This window comes from Balaenoptera borealis (assembly GCF_965194805.1).
Source record: "Balaenoptera borealis genome assembly, chromosome: 13".
Taxonomy (NCBI): Eukaryota; Metazoa; Chordata; class Mammalia; order Artiodactyla; family Balaenopteridae; genus Balaenoptera; species Balaenoptera borealis.
The window spans coordinates 56,725,155-56,744,934 of record NC_138870.1 but is presented as its reverse complement, the minus strand read 5'-3'; the positions used below and the strand labels follow the sequence as shown (position 1 = coordinate 56,744,934).

At 42.5% G+C, this 19,780-nt stretch overlaps 1 long non-coding RNA gene across 1 annotated transcript in view; it reads left to right on the top strand.

The window, feature by feature from the left end:
• LOC309609592 overlaps positions 1-14,741 on the top strand; it is a 70,093-nt gene extending 55,352 nt beyond the window's left edge. The window contains exon 2 of the long non-coding RNA XR_014233496.1: positions 14,550-14,741. This is a non-coding gene — a long non-coding RNA (uncharacterized lncRNA). The remainder of the gene's footprint in view (positions 1-14,549) is intronic.
• Positions 14,742-19,780: the final 5,039 nt, after the last annotated feature.

The following is a 19,780-nucleotide window of genomic DNA, read 5'->3' as shown; positions in this document are numbered from 1 at the left end:
AATCCACAAGAGACATGACTAGTAGTCCAGAATCTATACCCTGAAACTTCAATTTTAATTAAAGAAGGCTATGCCATTTCTCTAAATTGGTAATAAGCATTATTTTTCTTTTTTGGGAACTAAATTTTCATTGCTTCCATTTAGTAATCTTAGTCTAAGAAACTTCGCAGTTGACCTTCACATGAATGGACTGTATGTTGAGATAGAATCCCATTCCATTATTCCTATACACACGGCCTCGGTGAGAACATTTACTCCCTCTGATTGTTTGGAACTAATTTCTTGATTTATTTATCTTAGTTATATGCTAGATTATAAGCTCCTCGCAGGCAAAATACAATTCACATTGGACAATCTAGAGACGTCTATGTTTTTGATGACGATGATGATTGGAATGTCTTCAATATCCTACCAGTGACTCCCATCAAGAGCTTTAAAAGAGTTACCATGATGTGGTTTTGAATTTCCAGAAGACTTGATTTTCTTTTAACTTCAACAAATATTAGTAGAAAAATCATCAAAGCCAGAGAGTGGGACAAGTCCTAGATTCAGCAATAAAGGCAGGAAAATATTTCATGGAGATGAAATGGAGTCCTACAGGTGCATTAGAGCAAAAGGCCAAAGACTAGCTTGTAGAAAGCATAAGTGGAGTTTTGCAATGAAGCTAAATTACAAGGTAAACTCCAGGATGGAATATAATAATTCTTTTTTTGTGTCTGAAATGAAAGTGAGCCCAAGGTGAGAATGGGCATCAACCTCCATCCTTCTGTAGGGTAGCCCAGGATATGGAAAGGAATGTTTGTATGCAGACGAAGACAGAAGAAAACCAGGCATCCAAAAGCCTCAGAGATATTAACTGGAACAATCGGGCCCCCTCAACACCACCAAACCTATGAGCATAGATGTCTTTGCTTCCAAGGTGCACTGCTGTCTCAGCTTGGGATGCCTGTGGGTCTCTACATACAGGCTGCCCTCTGACGGGTACGTTCAGATCAGGCCCACCCAAGACTCACTGGTGTACCGCAGACAGAGAGGGCCAATAAGCCTCTGCAAACTGAGCTCTCTGGTATCTCTGATCTGTCCTTTCACTCCAAGTGACTTGAAGAAACTGGGCAGTAGATTCTCTTGGTAATTTGGCTGAATAAGAAGAACAAGCCAAGCAAAATATTATTTAATGACCTCCCTTTCAGGAACTTTTAAAGTATTCACTTCAAAGACACCAAAGCATCCTTCCCCCACTCCCTCCCATTCCTACTCCAACCAAAGGGATTGCCTGTCTTCAGAAATAACCCTGAAGGAGTGGTTGGGAAATGAATAGGAGGCTGCCATCATGGGTGGGGCTCGCTCATTCCCCATGGTTTGGAAGGTCTTGGTTACTCAAAAGTTCTCATAAATCTTGTGTGTGTTATTCCTGCCCCAGTGTTCCCTTTCAAGGCCTCCTATTGTCCCTGAATAATGAAGAGTTGTCCCACATTCACTCCTGTCGTCCTTACTAGGGTCCAACCTTCAAGTCTCACTTAGTATTTCATCCCAATGACAGCATCTTAGGAATTAAACTTTCTCAAATTTACTCATATGGAAATGTCAACGCGACCAGGCATTCAAAAAGATATTCAAGTAGGTCTGACCTTTAACAGAATACACTCACCATTACCTGGAAAACAAGAAATAAATACTCTTAGCTGAAACTTTGTCAGCTGGAGCTTCTTAATTTTTTTAATGTAAACATTTTATCTATAAACCCAACATAAGGGTTTTTAACTACTCTTGAATATTTCTAAAAAGAATTAGTGTTAATGCTGGAATGGATATAAAAAATTATACAACTCTGTCATTTCTTAGATGAGGAAACTGAGGCATAAAGAGGTTAAGGGACTTGCTTAGGGAAATTATGCTCCAAAATTCCTTGTATAGTAATATTATTTATTAAAAATAGAAAACCCAAATCCCTACATACACTTTATTTTATTTATTTTTTTAACATCTTTATTGGAGTATAACTGCTTTACAATGGTGTGTTAGTTCTGCTTTATAACAAAGTAAATCAGCTATACATATACATATATCCCCATATCCCCTCCCTCTTGCGTCTCGCTCCCACCCTCCCTATCCCACCCCTCTAGGTGGTCACAAAGCACCAAGCTGATCTACCTGTGCTATGCAGCTGCTTCCCACTAGGTATCTATTTTACATATGGTAGTGTATATATGTCCATGCCACTCTCTCACTTCGTCCCAGCTTACCCTTCCCCCTCCCGTGTCCTCAAGTCCATTCTCTACGTCTGCGTCATTGTTCCTGTCCTGCCCCGAGGTACTTCATAACCTTTTTTTTTTTTTTTTAGATTCCATATATATGTGTTAGCATACGGTATTTGTTTTTCTCTTTCTGACTTACTTCACTCTGTATGACAGACTCTAGGTCCATCCACCTCACTACAAATAACTCAATCTCGTTTCTTTTTATGGCTGAGTAATATTCCCTACATACACTTTATCAGTAAGCCTGTGACTCTTGTGTGACTCTCGTCACAGTGTGAAAACCACAGTGTAATCAGGGGTCTTTTCCTCTGAGGAGGCTATTCCTGCCCTTAATTTAGGTCTGACAGTTAGTGGAGTGGTCAGAGGCTGCTCACAAGTGGTCAACGGGTGGGATTTTCCTGCTGCATAAAGAGAACTCGTAGACCCAAGAGAAGGATTCCTCCCAGATCAAGGCTTTCTGGAACATTCCACTTTAATCTGTGAATCAGAGACAGAAACTGGAGGTGGGCCCAGTCTTAAAGTACAGCAGGTCTTCACCATGGCTCAGTGTGTTCACTCTGCTTCTAGAAGGAGGTTGCTGTCGAGTCAGCTAACTTGTTCTTTCTTATATCAGCTCCTGTGTCAGCCATGGTGATTTTCTGATTCTTCCAGGACTTGGGGTGGGGTGGGGGGTTCAGGGAGGAGATAGGAGGCAAAAGTGTGGAGCATGAAATTGTTCTGACACTGAACACATGGGGGAAGCAAGGGTGCTGTAGTGACCACCCCACCTCACACCCACCCCCAGAGCCTGGCAGGAACCCCTGGGCTTCCTAATATAATATCCTCCAACCAGAGAAATTCCCAGGGAGGCACTACACCCCCAATTATCTCTATGTTCCTTGCACTTCCAACAACTCCACAGAAGTAAGAAAAGGCTCTCATGGCAAGGGTGGAAGATAAGATCTTGAAATATTAATCATTGTGTTTTTCTTTCCTTCCGGCCCTTCCTGACCTTTCCCCTAGTGGGCAGAAGTGTCTACTTTGCCTGCAGAAGAATTAAGAGTTGTTATGACTGGAAAGCCGAGAGACAGGAAAGGTTATTTTTCAGAATTTTTCTTTCCACTCAAGGCAGATCAGAGAGTTAACGCTAAAATGAAGATGTGCGGGTGGCCAGTGCCAGGAGGCCTGGTGGTGGCCGGGCTGGCTCCTGTCAACGGCTCACGTCCCTGTTCCTCTCACTTGTTTTTCTCTCCACGGCTGGGCAAGCGCCTCCCGTGTCACGTTCCCACACGTCACCCCAGACGACCCTCCCGTGACCCGAGAAATTGCTGAGCCCGTCGATTTGCCCATGTGGACGGCCCTTTGTCAATGGTCCAACACCTAGAAAAGTGGACTCCTTGGCCCTCAGGGGGTGGAGGTAGTGAGGGGAAAGACCCAGCCATAGTGTGGGAGTGGAGCTGGGGCTGGGAGTGGGGGAATGTACCCTGTAACACAGTAAGCAGTGGTGTTTCTAGAAGGACAGGGTATTTTTTTTTTTAATTGAAGTATAGTTGATTTACAATAGTGTATTCGTTTCAGGAGTACAGCCTAGGGATTCAGTATTTTACAGGTTATATTCCATTAAAAGTTATTACAAGGCAATGGCTATGATTCCCCGTACTCTGTAATATATCCTTGTTGCTTATCTATTTTATACATAGTAGTTTGTAGTTCTTAATCCCATACTGCTAATTTGCCCCTCCCCTATCCCTCTCCCCCTTTGGTAACCACCAGTTTGTTTTCTGTATCTGTGAGTCTGTTTCTATTTTGCATATACACTCATTTGTATTATTTTTTAGAGTCCACATATAATGATATCATGTATTTGTCTTTGTCTGACTTATTTCACTAAGCATAAGATGGACCCTGCAGGTCCATCCATGTAGCTGCAAATGACAGAGTATATATATATATAACATCTTCTTTATCCATTCATCTGCTGATGGACTGCAGGATCATATGGTAGCTCTATTTTCAGTTTTTTGAGGAACCTCCGTACTGTTTTCCGCAGTGATTGCACCAATTTACTTTTCTACCAACAGCGTACAAGGGTTCCTAGAAGGACAGGATATTTTGAAGCAATTTTTTTAAATTTCTGATGCCAGCCTTTCTAAATGCCTAAGGATTCTGTGGGGATGCTTTGCTGGTGGTGTTTATGGCTGGCCTCCATTAACTAGTCTGTGCCAGGCCAGTGCTGTGTACCTCCAAAACATTTTCATTTCATCTTTACAACTACCTAACAGAGTAGGTGTTATATCATGAATGAAGAAGCGGACTCTAGTCACACCACTTCTTAACAGGGCTGGATGATAGAGTCCTATCAAGTCTTCTATTTCCAAAAATATAGCTAGTTTTAATGATAGATTCGATTTTAAATAAACATAGGAAAATACATTTTCAATTGGAATTTGAAAGCTCCCTTGCTAAGTAAAATAAAATCTGACCTACCTGGATTGTTTAAGACCCAGGCCCTAAGTTGGCTAATGTGCTAATTTAATCCAAATTTGTACAGGGGAGGGTCTCCCTTGGTCACTCAAATGAAAGCATAAGAATCAAAAATGTTTCTTTCAAGGACTAGCACCCTGGGTCTTAACCTCCCTTTCGGGGCATGGAGGTCCTGCCACTTGTCCCCCACAGCAGGCTGGCCCTGTCACCCCTCCCCAGTCACCCCATTCAGGAACCCGGAGGGGCAGTAAGCTTTTGGAGAGCTTTGCCAGTGGGAGGAGAATAGCAAGGGAGACAGGTTCTTTATTAATATTCAAGTCCCATCCCTTGTAGGGGAATTTGCTAGGGAACTCCCTTTACAGATCATAAATAAAATGGACCGTTCTCCATGTGACACCACCCCATCTCAACACAGTTTAGTGCCACGGAATGAAGGGTAAATAAACTGACTGGGTCTCAAGGCTAATTTTAGGAGGATTGGGGTATTTGCAAATTAGGTCCCTCAATCCATTTTTTCCCGTATATGTAAAGCAACATATTTCTGCACCATTTAAGACAGAAGAAAACTAGTCAGTGTGAGCTGCCAGCAGCTGGCGGACAACCTTGAGCACTGGCTGTGTTGGAACTGGTCCAGATTCCACATAAGGAGTTCATTTTGGGTTAGTCAGAAAAGGGAAGGAGTTGGCCCAGATTCTGTTCCACAAATTCAGGAACAAGGAGCTGAGATTCCCTTCTGAAATTGCTGGCGGGTGGCTCTGCAGGTCCATTTGCAAAGCCTATTTTACATTCACTTGTTCTCTGCCTGATACAAGAACACCACTAGCTGTCCGGGAGTTTCCTCTGACAACCCAGTGATTCAGTGCAGCAATTAAACCAAGTGAAGATTAATTCTCTTTTCTCTATATCCCTTTTATGAAGACCTATTATTTCCGCAGACCCCAGATTTTTTAAGCTGCTTTTTCTTCTTCCTCATGAATTCTCCTCACCCTCACTTTGACTTTAGCTTTTGAGACTGAGGCTGAGTTCACTAGCATAGTAAAGAACTTAGTATTACTTGAAGAATGAAATCCTCTTATTTTTCTAATCTGTGACCCGCTATTTCAGGGTGATAAATATTTCATGTTTCAAAATGGTAATAGCTATTTTTGCATTCAAAGTAACAAGTAATCAATGTAAAAAAAATTAGACAACACAGAAAGGGATTCAAAAAACTTTAAAAAGTAAAAAAAATCACCCCAAATCTCACCATGGGAGGAAACTAACCACCATTAATTTTGCAGTAACTATGACTTTAGTCTTTTTTATTTTCTTTTGTTTGCTTTTTTACAAAAGTAATCTCATTTTTTTCTCCATATATTTTGGATACTGTTCCATGGGAATAAAATAGATCAATGTCACTGTTTTTAAGAGGTGCATAGTACTGCAGTGTATAAATGTGCTTTAACTTATATTAACAGACATTTTTGCTAATATAAACAGTGCTGCAATGAACTCCTGTACATATGACCTTGCCCACTTGTCTAGCTATTTCTTTATGATAAATTCTATGAGTAAACTACTAGATCATCATATACATTTTTTTCAAGGCCTTTGATACATATTGCCAAATTCCTCCTTGCCCCAGAAAACTTGTACTCACTTACAACCTCAGTGAGTTTATAAGAGTGCATTCTTTCCTCATGCTCTCACAAATACTGAGTATAAGACTTTTAAAAAAATTTTTGCCCATTTGAGAGATAATAATTGCTGCCTCTATATTTTTTTATTTTCCTTTGATGATTAACAAGGTTGAATATATTTTAATATGCTAATAACTACATATTTTTAATTGTTCTCTCTTGTGTCCGTTTTTCTATTGCGATATTCACATTTTCCCTCCTGACTTGTAGGAACTCATTACATACAAAGATAACATTTTCTAGACTGTATTTCAGGAAATTTTATTGCCCTTTGAGATATTAATAGGTATGCTGAGAGGAGGAAAAAGACTTCTATGGTCAGATTTAACACAGTATTTCTTAAACTTAATTGACCATCAAAACTTTTCTTTTTTTTAATTTTTTTTTTACAGAACCCCCATTAGCATCGTTCAGGACACTGGTGTTCTGGGCAAGAACATTTGAGAAATTGTTCTGTAAAGGATAGTAAAACTTTATCTGTTACACATGTGGCATGATTTTTCCCCATTATCATTTGCCTTTTGTTCTATATGATTTTTTTTCTATATCGCTTTTAAGTCATGAATCCAAATCTCTCAGTATTTTCCTTTAAAGTTTAGTACTTTAGAAGTACTAACCCTGAAATCATACTTGTTTGGTTTGAATTCTGGCACCACCACTTGTTCGAGCTTGGGAAAATTACTTAACCTATCTGTGCCTCAATTTTATCATCTATAAAATGGGAAGAATAAATAGTAAATACATATATACTTGTTATGAGGATTAAATTACTTAACATCAATAAAGCACTAGAATTGTGTTTGACACAGAATCTCACACGATGATGCTAATGGGTTACTTTCTGGATGAAAAGAAAGTCTTTCCCCATATCTAGTTGTTAAAAAAAAAAAAAAGTCACTCATCTTCCTCTAAGAATTTTTACAGAAATTAATTTTGGTATTAATTATAGAGCAAAGAGTCTACTTTTTCCCCATTGGTTAGCCAGGTTTTTCCAACACCATTTATTAATTAATGCTCCCCTTACCATATACTATTACTTTCTTTTCTTAGATTTTTCTCTTCTGCTCAGTCTACTCTGATACCAAGACCCCTTCTTCCCTATTCTTTTCCAGAAAAGTCACAGCTCTGTTTGCCTGAATAAAGAGCACATGTTGGATCCCCTCTTAGAGTTGCCCCAGGAAACACTTGGCTGGGATGAGGGACCTCGAAAGTGGGGTTTGGTTTTCTATGAGGCAGGCAGGAAATATAGATACCATATATAGACTTTCCATTTTCACTCTTACTGTGCCTGTTGGTACTCACACCCTGCTGAGGTGTAGTTGTGGCTATAGCCAGAGGATCCCCTCAGGAATATTTGAACCCTACTGTTGTTCACTGTATCACAGAAAAATTAACATCCTCAAACTCCAAATGGCTGCTGTCCCTGCTGTTGCGTCCACCAGATGAGCTCTAGAGGAAGATGTGGGGGGGAAGGGATACTAACCTGACCCATCCCAGGCTGTGGGAGGAGAGCCAGCTGGTCACACCTCAGAGGAGGATGTGACACTGAGAGGCTTCAGAGAGGTGGGACCAGAACAGCTTCGAGAACGTTGCACTCAGAGCTGAGGGAAAGCTGAAGTCCTCAGATGACCTGTAAGGCCCAAAGCAACCTTCTCCTTCGCTGCACCCCCTTACCTCTTGTTCACCCTTTTCCCAATAGCCTCTTTGCTGTTCCTCAAACATGCTTCCCCCTTGGGCCATTTGCATTTGCTGATCCCCTGGAATGTTCTTCCCCCATTGGCCACATGGCTTGTTCCCAAGTCAGTTTCAGGTCTTGGCTCAAATGTCAACTTGTCGGGGAGGCCATCCCTGACTGCTCTATTTAAAGCTGTGCCAGCTCTCCCTACCCTGTCCCTGCTTTATTTTTCTATATAGCACCAACCACTGTCTGACAAGCTCTTGTACTTTTTATTTATTGTCTATCTCCCCACCCTAGACTATGAACCTCCTAAAGTCTATATTCTGTTTTGTCCTCTGATATATTCTCAACACCTAGAACAGTGCCTGCCTGGCATGTATCAAGGACTCCGCAATTATTTGCAGATGAATGAACAAATAAGTGTGGCAGTCAGACAGCGTCACTTGTGTGAGACTGTGGGATGTGTCTGAGCCTGTTAACAACAGCATGATTCCTCAGAATGCAGCTGCCTGAAGGACTCTGGATTTCAAGCTAGCCTCTGCAAACAAGTCATTTCTAAAGTGAGGAGAAAAGGCTGCATCTCTTGAAAGAGCCAGCAGGCATCTGTCTGCAGTGATTTCTTTCATTCGACGCCCTGACTTCATACCTGAGGCTGCCACAGAGCCAGGCAAAAGGAAATGCAGGTTAAAACCGCAGAGATACCAGCACACACCCAGCAGCATGGTGAAAATGGAAATACAGAACACGCCGAGTGGGGCGAGGATGGGGAGGAAGGAACTCTTGTACACGTTGAAAAACTTTTGAGCAGCACGTAGCAAACGCAGACCCCGTGACCCATGACACCTACATAGACCCAACAGAAATGCCTATGTGTGGCCACCAAAAAGTCAGGTACCACAACAATAACACTGCCGTTACAGCAGTGCTGTTTGTAATGGCCAAACTCTGGAGCAAAAAATGGAGCAAAATAGTAAAATGGAGTTTTGAAAATACGGTATTTTCACATGGTAGAATAGTACACAGTACAGGAAATGCATGATCTCCAAGCCCGTGCTGTGATAGGGAGGAATTACACAAACATAATGCTGAGTACAAGTCAGACACGAAGGAGAATATAGTGTCTGCTTCCATCTGTATAAGATTATAAACAGGTAAAACTAATCCATGCTGCTGGAAGTCTAGCGTGATTAGAAAGGAACATAAGCCATGCTTTGGGCTTCTGATAATATTATCTTTTTCATCTGGGTGCTGGTTACATAGGAATAGTCATCAAGCTGTACATGTATATGTCGACTTTTCTGGATGTAATATTTTTTGAAAACTAAGTTCATGCATTAGAACCACCAAATGGAGAGGCAGGCCATTCATTTCCTAAAGCTCCTTGTTACTATAAGCTGAAACTATTCCAGGAAGCACTGCGCCAGCACCTGGTGGGGCAGGAGATAGATGGAGGCTGGAACACACCTCTGAGATGTTGCAAGAAGGGAAAATGGCAGGGGCCAGATGTGGAGGCGGGGAAGCAGGTAGAAAGCCTCGGGCACCTGGGGTTTGTGGTCACTTACGGCCTCATGCAGCGCTGCCTCATGTCAGGGGCAGAATGGGAAAGACTCTGCAGTCTGCCTCGCGGAGCGCCAGTGGCCACAAGACTGTGCAGGTCAAATTTCTAACCAGATATGGAGGGAAGAAGAATGACCTCTGCTTATAAATTGAATCTGAGAAGTTTTTTTTTAATCTGGGAACATTGTTATAGAAAGCAATAGAAAAAAGACAGCAGAGAGAGAGAAAAAAAGGAAATATATATAGAGAGAGGGCCTTAAATAATTTCTAAGGAGCCAGCTGCAGCAGGAGCTCTGGCTGACATGTCTGAGATAGCTCTCTTATTTCTTTCAATTGGTGAAACAAAACAGGAAAGTAAGGATGAGAACATACAGGAACTATAAAGCCCGACTAGGGTGTGACGGCCGGTGTAGAGGAGGATTCACCCCACACCAGCCCTACACACTTTGGAGCACGCTGTGCTGATGACACCAGCAAGGTTTTAAAGATCTTGCTGCTACCATTGGGGCGTGGGGTGCATAAAGAAAGAAAAAGAAGACCACCCCATTATTTTCTATTGCTGTGAAAAGAAAGGGAACCCCTCTTTAGAACTCCAGGAGTAGAGGCCACTTGGAAAAAGTTGGGAAGCAATGAATCAGCCAAGGATTTGCATGGTTTCCAGCCTTTCAGGAACAGGCTCTTGCTAGAGCAAACCTCTAGCTTTCACCCCTAGGCTCTGGAAAGGCCCAGCAGGAGAAGCTGCCAGGAGAGAAGAAACTTGGAGCCAGGTGGTTCTACTTAAGGAGTCTTTAATGACACTTGAGAGCCATCACCTGTGCCATCACCCTGGTTTTTGGATTCTGCGGCCCCAGTGCAGAAACCTCCCAGTCACTCCTACGTGTGGGAGCGGGCGGGGGAGTTGGAGAAGAGAACACAGCAAACCCAGGAGGTTTGCAAGAGGTAGCTGTATGCATGGGGCCAGCCCTGGCCTGCCTACTCTACAAGTCCAGATGTGCAGGCAGCATATTTGGGCAGTTGGTATGGCTATTCTTCTCATGCATGCACTATGTGCCAAAAGCTACACAGAGAGAAAGAGAAAGTATTCAAGCACTGGCTCGTCTCATTTCCTCTCTTGAGAGCATCTCAAACAGGTCTCTCGGAGGATGCGAAGTTTCAGTTTTGTACCTGAGGGGATGCAGATGAGGCCAAGGAGGACATTCCTAGCCAGAAGCCTAGTGCATGCCGTTCATGAGCCTGCTGTACACTGTTCGTGGGCTGAGTGCCGTCTCGAATAGAGGTGCAAAACCCCTGACCACTTAGGGAAAGTCTACGTGCATCACACTTTCTGAGAATAACACTTTAAGAGACAGTAGTTACTATCTCTGAGCCTCATAACATGTGCATTGTGAAGGATAAAAACCCAGATAAAATTTAGATTTGGATGGACTATTGCTTTCTAAACGGACACCAAAGGAAACCCGAACCCAAAACCTACGTTCAGAACGCCTAACACTGCTGACCAGAGACAACGGTTTTCAGTGCAGACTTTTCAGGAGCCAATAGTATCAGATCCAGGTGTTCACAAGGACAAGGAGAAGACAGTTTCACTCTGTTTTCGGTAATGGTCACAAGGCTTCTTAGAGGCTCCTGACACTATCTGGTAGTTGATGGAAAGGATGGTGGCTGGTATGAAATATCTGGTGGTACTAATTTCTTTGGATAATAAAATTGTACTTGACAAGACCTCAGAGGCCCATGAATTCTGATCTTCAAAGTTCCAGAGCTGCCTGGAAGAATCGGGATTGACCCTGTTCATTTTCAAATACAGGTTCCACTCCATGTTTAGCATCATAACAGGGTAAGGGCAGATCCTGAATAGATCTCTCCTGGCATTCATTGGCCATTTCCCACAAATCTTAGAGAATCAAAGTCCTGTAGGCTTAGTGGATAATTATAGGCGATTTCAGGATAACTATGCCATTAAGGCAAGCCCCTTCTCTGACCAGACCCAGGGATATCAGGCCAGAACTAAAAAAAAAAAAAAAAAGGTCGAAAGAGGCATGCGCTGGACAAGAGAAGCCGGGGCTCTCCATCCTTTTGCACCCTTTGAAAACTGGTAAGGGAAGACCTGTAAGCAGACAGTTAAGGCCTTAGTGACCTGTTTCAGCCAGGATCCTGCACTGATATCAGCTTATCACACCTGGTGTAAATCCTTTAGACACATTCCCATACAGAGAGTCTCAGAGCTGGGTGGCATCAGGAAGACGCCAGGAACGTAGCTAAATTCTGCCGGCACAAGCTTGAACGTCGTGAGGTCCAATATCTTGTTTGTAAGTCAGAACCTTTGGCTCTGAGTTAGTGAGATACAAGTTCTAGGAGGTGTGCCTATGAGGTACGGGGTGAACAGCAAAACCCTCTCACCTCCGGGCCCACCAATGCCAAGCAAGATATAGCAGCAGTGACAGGTGGTTGTTTTGGCTGACTCTATTTTCAGGATGGATGTTCCCTCTTGCAGCTTCACCGATAGGATGCCACCTTTCTTGAGGGAGTCAGAGTCATATGAGACTCCCAGGGTCCAGAGAGATACAGTATCCGTCACACCAGAGAGCTTGGAACTTTCCAAGATGGAGCCAGTGTTGGTTCTCACCTCTCCAGCTCTTGGTAAATGTAACTGCTAAAGCTGGAGGGACCAAAGAGAAATTCAGAATAGGTGACGGTCAAGGAAAGAAACCCAGGACCTCCTGTTAGACTAGACCAGAGTTTTCTCTAAGTGAATTTGAATTTGGCATTGAGGTTGGCACAAATTTTAATAATATACCACAACTGCTTGATGGTGTATTATTAAAATAGGTACTGGAATGTTCTCTACAAGACATTTTTCCCCAGGAGTATTAATAACATATGGTTCTGAGAGCCTTATAAAGCTTTGAATGGAATATATGAATGTCGGAAAGCTTTACACCTTCTGGAAGTCTGTCCCTAGAGGGCAAAACTCTGGTGGAGTGTTCTACTTACAAGTCCCACCCTAAAAGTTTGGGTGATACTTAAAATAATTGTTTTTAATTTTTTATTAGAGTATAGTTAGTTGATTTACAATGTTGTGTTAGTTTCAGGTGTATACAGCAAAGTGAATCAGTTATACATATACATATATCCACTCTTTTTTAGATTCTTTTCCCAAATAGGCCACTACAGAGTATTGAGTAGAGTTCCCTGTGCTATACAGTAGGTCCTTATTTGTTATCTATTTTATATATAGTAGTGTGTATATGTCAATCCCAACTTCCCAATTTATCCCTCCCCGCCACCCCCTCATAACCATAAGTTTGTTTTCTACATCTGTAACTCTATTTCTGTTTTGTAGGTAAGTTCATTTGTACCCGTTTTTTAGATTCCACATATAAGTGATATCATATGATATTTCTCTTTCTCTGTCTGACTTACTTCACTTAGTATGACAATCTGTAGGTCCATACATGTTGCTGCAAATGGCATTATTTCATTCTTTTTTATGGCTGACTAATATTCCATTGTACATATGTGCCACATCTTTATCCATTCCTCTGTTGATGGACATTTAGTTTGCTTCCATGTCCTGGCTATTGTAAATAGTGCTGCTATGAACTTTGGGGTGCATGTATCTTTTTAAATTATGGTTTTCTCCTGATATATGCCCAGGAGTGGGATTGCTAGATCATATGGTAGCTCTGTTTTTAGTTTTTAAGAAAGCTCCATACTGTTTTCCATAGTGGCTGTACCAATTTACATTCCCACCAACAATGTAGGAGGGTTCCTTTTTCTCCACACCCTCTCCAGCATTTATTGTTTGTAGATTTTTTGATGATGGCCATTCTGATAAAATAATAAATTTTAAAGTTATGTTCAGTTCTCTAAACTAAAATCTTAAAACTTATGTTACCATCTGTACCTATGAGCATTATCCCTGGAACTCTTCCCTTGTTTTCTCCCGAGTCACTGAGAGGTCTCTGTTGTTTTTGAGATAAATGATACAGCCATTTATTTCCTAGTATCTAGCTCCACTCTCCACCCCCCTGCAGCACTTATCTCCCATGTCCATCAGATTTCACTTCACAGGTCCCTTCATCTGATCAGTGGGTTTCTTGCCAAACATCTTTCAAGACCTCCTGGAAGTATCTTGCCAGAAACCCATTGCCCCATCACTTTAAAATATTTAGCTAACTCTTCATTTTCCATATTCTCCTTTTGATTCCAAGGGTAATAATGCCAACCCAAGTGCATGTAACCTGTGTTTCCTAAAGCCTCTCCAGCCTGGGGTTTTAAAAGGATCATACTAAACCCTTAATTACCCCTCTGCTTTCTCTCCCTCACCCCTGGAGAGAGATGATGGCGGGGAATGACTTGCAATCCGGGAGCAGCTCCCTAGCCAACATCAGGCTCTCCTCATCTCCAAACAATTAGTCTCAACCCTGCTTTCAAACAGAATCACCTGGGGAACTTAAAAAAAAAACCCTGACGCCTGAGTCCTATCCCACACCAAGTAAATCAGAAGCTCTTAGGATGAAGCCCTGGGCTTGGTAGTTTTCAATACTCCGCAGATGGTTCTAATGTGCATCCATGCTTGGAAAGAACCATCGCAAGGCCTGGTTAACCGTGAGCCTTCACTGAGCATGTATTTATATCCAGGTGTCAGCCCACGAGGTCATGGCACAGGAAGCAGCACAGAGACCCTCCAACCAAGCCATTCAGAGTCTCCCACCCACTGCTTCTTGCCTCCTGTGCCTCCCCCATTCTTTGAGGCAGGGCTCCTGTCACTAAAGTGACTTCTGAGAACACAGGGAGGCTCAGGAACTCCTCTGCAAATTTCTGAGGTGTTAGCACTTCAATCACTATCATTCATTCAGAATATGTAAATCACCTTCTTGCTTTGAATTAATCATTTTCCATTTTCCCAAGGTGATTCAGAAACTCAGAGCTCACTGACAACATGTGAGCAGGTTGTGTGGGCCTGTGGACACACCCCACGGTTCCATGCACGGCAGGACACACCTTGAGAGCTAACCGACAGTGGCAACAGCAACAACAGAAACAACAAAAATCTGTGTTTTCCCGATTATAAAAAAATAAAGAGGCTTGTCTCTGAAAACACATTTTTATCTCTCTAGATTTTCAGCAGTGTTAAAATGCACAGTCATTTCTAACCTTGTTTGCATTCATCTTCTTTTCAGAAATTGCACATTTGTTTTCAAAGCATTGGGTTGGAGCATTTTGCTGCTACGTGGTAACCATACCAACAGTGGTACTCAGGACATGAATACACCTGCACATAGAGCCCATGCAATTTTAATGTCTGCTAACCCATTGATAAGCACACTGGAAGGAGAGTTAAAGACCTAGGATAGAGAGCCATTGAGCTAGCAAAATTCACTTTCTAGGAATCATCACTTTTTGTGGTTAATTAGGACCCTCACCAAACATCTCAGCAGTGGTTAAATTATTTATTCATTCATTCTCTCATTCAATAAACTTTTCCTTGCATGCCAGGTACTGTGCTTTGAGTTGGGGCCAGACTAATGTATAAAACATAGTCTCAGCCTCCCAAATCTATGGTGCACAGCCAATCATATAAACAGATAATGACCTTTGCAAATGCTTTTCCTCTCCATGGTATGCTCTTCTCCCATCCCTTTATCTGGATAAATTCTATTCAACCCTTTAGATCTTGACTAGGATGTCACTTAATCTGGAAAACCCTCCTTGACACTTCAAGTCAGGCTTAGGTGTCCTTCCTATGTGCTTCCATACCACACAGACTTTGTTTGTCTTTTAGTTACTTGTTTATGTATCGATATCCCCTCACTAGACAATGAGCTGCTTAAGGACAAGCGTCATGTCACATCCATCTTTGTATCTTCAATGACTAGCACGTAACAGAAACTCAATAGATGACTGTGGTATAAATAAGTGAGTGAGTGATAGAGGTCTTCACAGGGTATTCTGAGAACACAGAGGAGATACACCAAAAGAGATGTCCTGTAAGTGGCTGCTAAATGAAGTCATAGATGATAAGTTCAAGTTATCCAGACTTTGGCTGGTTGGAAGGTGGAAGCAGAGTTTTCTGCGCTAGAAAACTCCCAGCATGATGGTGTTGATAGAGTACAAAATGTGAGGTAGGATATGCGGAGAGGAAAATCTGGGGCAGCTAGAATGAGGGAATGGGGGATGAGTTCTGACAAAGCAGACAAACTCCATTTCCCCCTTTGTTCCCATCTAAATGAACAAACACACAGATTTGAGGAGTCCCAGGGGCTGATCTCCAGGAGTTACACACTTGTTCCCAGCATGTGTAATAGTCACTAATGCACAAACCACACTGAAAACCCTTCTCTGATATAAGAACCATTTCCTGCCCTGCCCTGTGAGATTCAGTGCATGGGAGGAGGAGGGGAGCTCCAGAGGGGAGCTGCCAGGCCACCTGCTTAATACTCATAGAAAATTTCTGTCCCTGACTACAAATTCTGGGTAAAACACCTTGTCAAATGTGATGGGCCCATTTTCCTCTGCCCAGCCTCTTCCTAAAACCCAGCTCTTCTTACGCATCCTGGGCAGGCCTGGGAAGAGTACATTGCCTAATTTCTCCTTCCTCCATTGGGTTTTTAATACTAATTCCAGTGATTTAATTATTTACATCCAATGCAACCAATACCCTATTTAAGATAATCCCAGGCCTTCGGAAAACCCACTTGTGTTTTTAGAAGATCAGCTGATAGGATTCAATCATCCATTAATTAATTCAGCAACCATTTAACAAGTACTTTCTCAGTGTCAGGTACTATGCTAGAGTCTGAAGAGTCAAGGATGAAGACATGTGGTCCCTACCCTTTTACTGCTGACTGTCTAGGGGAAGAAGCTCTAGGACATGGAAATTGCTTATGTGAGGGCAGTGCTGAGGCCATTGTTGACCTGCCTCTCGAAATGTGGTCACCAGCAAACTGTTTAGAAAGGCACAGTCTTGGGCCCCTCTTCCCGATCTACTGAATCAAAACTCAGGAGGTGGAGCCAGCAATCTGGGGCCTGTTAGGTCAAAGCTCTACACTGAATCACACCAGACCTATAAGGAGGACCCACTAGCAACTCCCAGCCTTCCTCTCCACAATTCGCTTTCTCTTCTTAAGGAACTACTGAGAGTAACAGAAAACACCAATAAGGAGTGACACTATCCAGAACAAAGTAAAATACTATTTTATCACGTGATGGCAACACCAGACACTTCTCCCTAAAATCACAGAGACGGGCGGTTTCATGGAGATCAGTGTGGTACGGACCAGACGGGCCAGAGTCATTCCAGCATCAGCATATAAGGAATCAGAGAGGGAAACGTCATCCTTGACTCCATTCTGCTCTCTACCGCTTGGGGGAAAAAAAGAATCATATCAGCTTGACTGTTCAGTAAAGGAGCAGGAGCCCCAGAGTTATTTCAGTGCATGGGAATGGACATGGGATAAACTGAAATAATAAACAACTTGAATGCTTAAGAAAATAAAGGCAAGGGGGAGAGATCACCAGCCAGGCATGTGAGTTCTGCAACCCTGTAATAGTTCTAAACAAAGTCAAGCAGATTGCTTTCTTTCTGGAGTTCTAGTAAAATGGAGCTTGCCACTGGCAGCCGGCTCAGAGCTCCTGGCCGCGTTTAGTTTTGTTTTGTTTTGTTTTTGGCTTATTGCCATGTGTCATTAGTGACCTATTTTCACTGCAGTGAGATCAGCCATGTCTGCAGGCCCCTGAATCAGCAGTTTCTCCTCTGCTCACTAACTCCAGGCTGGCAAAGCTGATACCAGTGTCACAGAAAGTGCCACCCCTGCACTCTCCCCAGAGGTGGGGAGGGCACCATTTTGTTACACTGTCGTCTTTGACCCGAGGCTGCCCTGAGAGCCCAGCTGTCATGTCTCCTCCAAATAAGCAGCTGAACTTGGAATTATCTTGGCCTAGTAATTAATCGGGACTAAAAATAGCCCCAAACTGCCTGGGCTTTGCTTAATTCCTACCCAGGGAGGAAAGGTAGTTTTTTTTTAAAAATCTAATTGCAAAACCATATTTTATAAGGCTTTGCACCAAAATATAAAAATAATTATCCAACACCCTAGTTTGGGAGACAATTCACAGTTAATCTGGCTCTCTAAAAAAATAAATAGTGCAGTCTTTTGAATTGCACATTGATTTGAAATGATTAATTCTTGGTGGATATTAAAAGGAGCCAGGAATTGTACTCAGAATCTTCTACCCTCAAACACAAGTTCGTGGAAAGAAAGTAGCCATTGGTTTAAAGAGCTGCAAAAGACAGCCTGTTGCCAGGCAGATTAGACAATGAGCAGAGTTCCACAAGGGGGCGCTCTCTCCACTCGTCCTTCAAGCCGAGGGCTCTGCGTTTCTCAGCCCTTGGGCTGCTCTTGGCTTTGCCCTCTGCAAACAGCCTGCTCCTAAGAGCAAATGCTCAGTGCCCTGAGGAATGCTGCTTCTGTGATGGCTTTCTGGCTGAGATCAGGCAAATGTTATCTCTGCGATATCGGAGAATCGACTTCAAATGAAGGGAAATCAAGCAAAACAGTCAAAATAAAAGGGAAAATATAAATACATCTACATTGACTTCTCTCCATAGTGATCTATCTCTGTGTGCTCATTTTTTTGCTTCTCTAATGATGAGAATATGATAGGATGAAATGAAAGTACTCTTATCACAGTGATCCACGTCTGACCCAGGGTCAGAAACAGCCATGGCACCGACCCAACAGTGACAATTGCAGGGCCAGGTGTATTTCAGGAGACCCTTCACGCGCATTTCTCTCCTCCCTTGGCCTACAACTTCACCTCACACCCAAGCAGCCCCACAAGGCTACACCCCAAGGGCCTTTCTTCCTGCTCTGGATCTCTTCGCCTCCATTCATATCCCCTCTCCCCCAGTTCAAAACATACTTACCTTACCTCCTCAAAGACACTCAGGAAGGGCTAGCTGGTGAACCAAAGCATAGATTTGCTTTACCTAGACACAAGTGAAGAATTAGAACGAGGGAGCGGGAACTAATGCAAGAATGACTTGGATTCAGCATAAAACACTGAACAGGCAACTGGGCTTTGAGGAAAAAAAACTGTACTCCCATTCCTTACACCACCACCACCTCTGCACACACACACAAACCTATCCGAATTCAGAGACCAAGAGCCTACCATGTCCCAGCTGTATGAATTGGACGAATCACTTATCCCCTCTGAGCTCAGCCATAGCATCGGAAAAAAACATGATAATAAAAATATCAGTTCTACTCCATAGGTTATTCTGGGGCTAACATAAGATAATGTATGTGCAACCCTTTGTGGGTTATAAGAAGCTATGTTAACACAGTGAGTACCCATCCCTGGAGCTGTTCAATCAGTAATAGATTGACAGGCGTAGACAAGACAAGAGGGAAAGTTGAATTAGGTTATATTATTATTAATTCATATTTCAGCAAACAGAGGATCACTAAGTTTCCTCTTGAAGAGAATCTATGATTCTATGAATCTGTCTCTAGTCATGGGTTATCCAAAGTTATGAACTGAATGTGTCCCCCCAAAATTCATATGTTGAAACACTACCCTGCAATACGATGATATTTGGAGGTGGAGCCTTTGGGAAATAGTGAGGATTAGATGAGGTCATGAGGGTAGAGCACTCATGAATGGGATTAGTGCTCTTATAAGAGTCTCGAAAGAGCTTACTGCCCTCTGCTCTCCATCATGTGAGGATACAAGGAGAAGTTGGCATCCTACAACCCGGAAAAGGGCCCGCACAGAACCACCATGCTGGCACCCTGATCTCGGATTTCTAGCCTCTGGAACTGTGAGAAATACATTTCTGTTGTTGCACCCAGACTATGGTACTTGTTATAGCAGCCCAAATGGACTAAGACCTCCAAGTTGGCCTTGACCCAGAGGAATGTTCTGAAAGACAAACACTTAGAGACTCCGTGCAAAGATTTTACTTGAGAAATGTTTATGATAGATTTGCAAAAAACTGGAAACTCTAAATATCCCACATAGGGAGGTTTAATTAAACCTCTATAAATTCTCTATATAATGAATTATCATGCATCTACATAGAAGAGCACGTAATAATATTTTAAAAGTCCGTATTAAGGAATTAACAGAGAAAA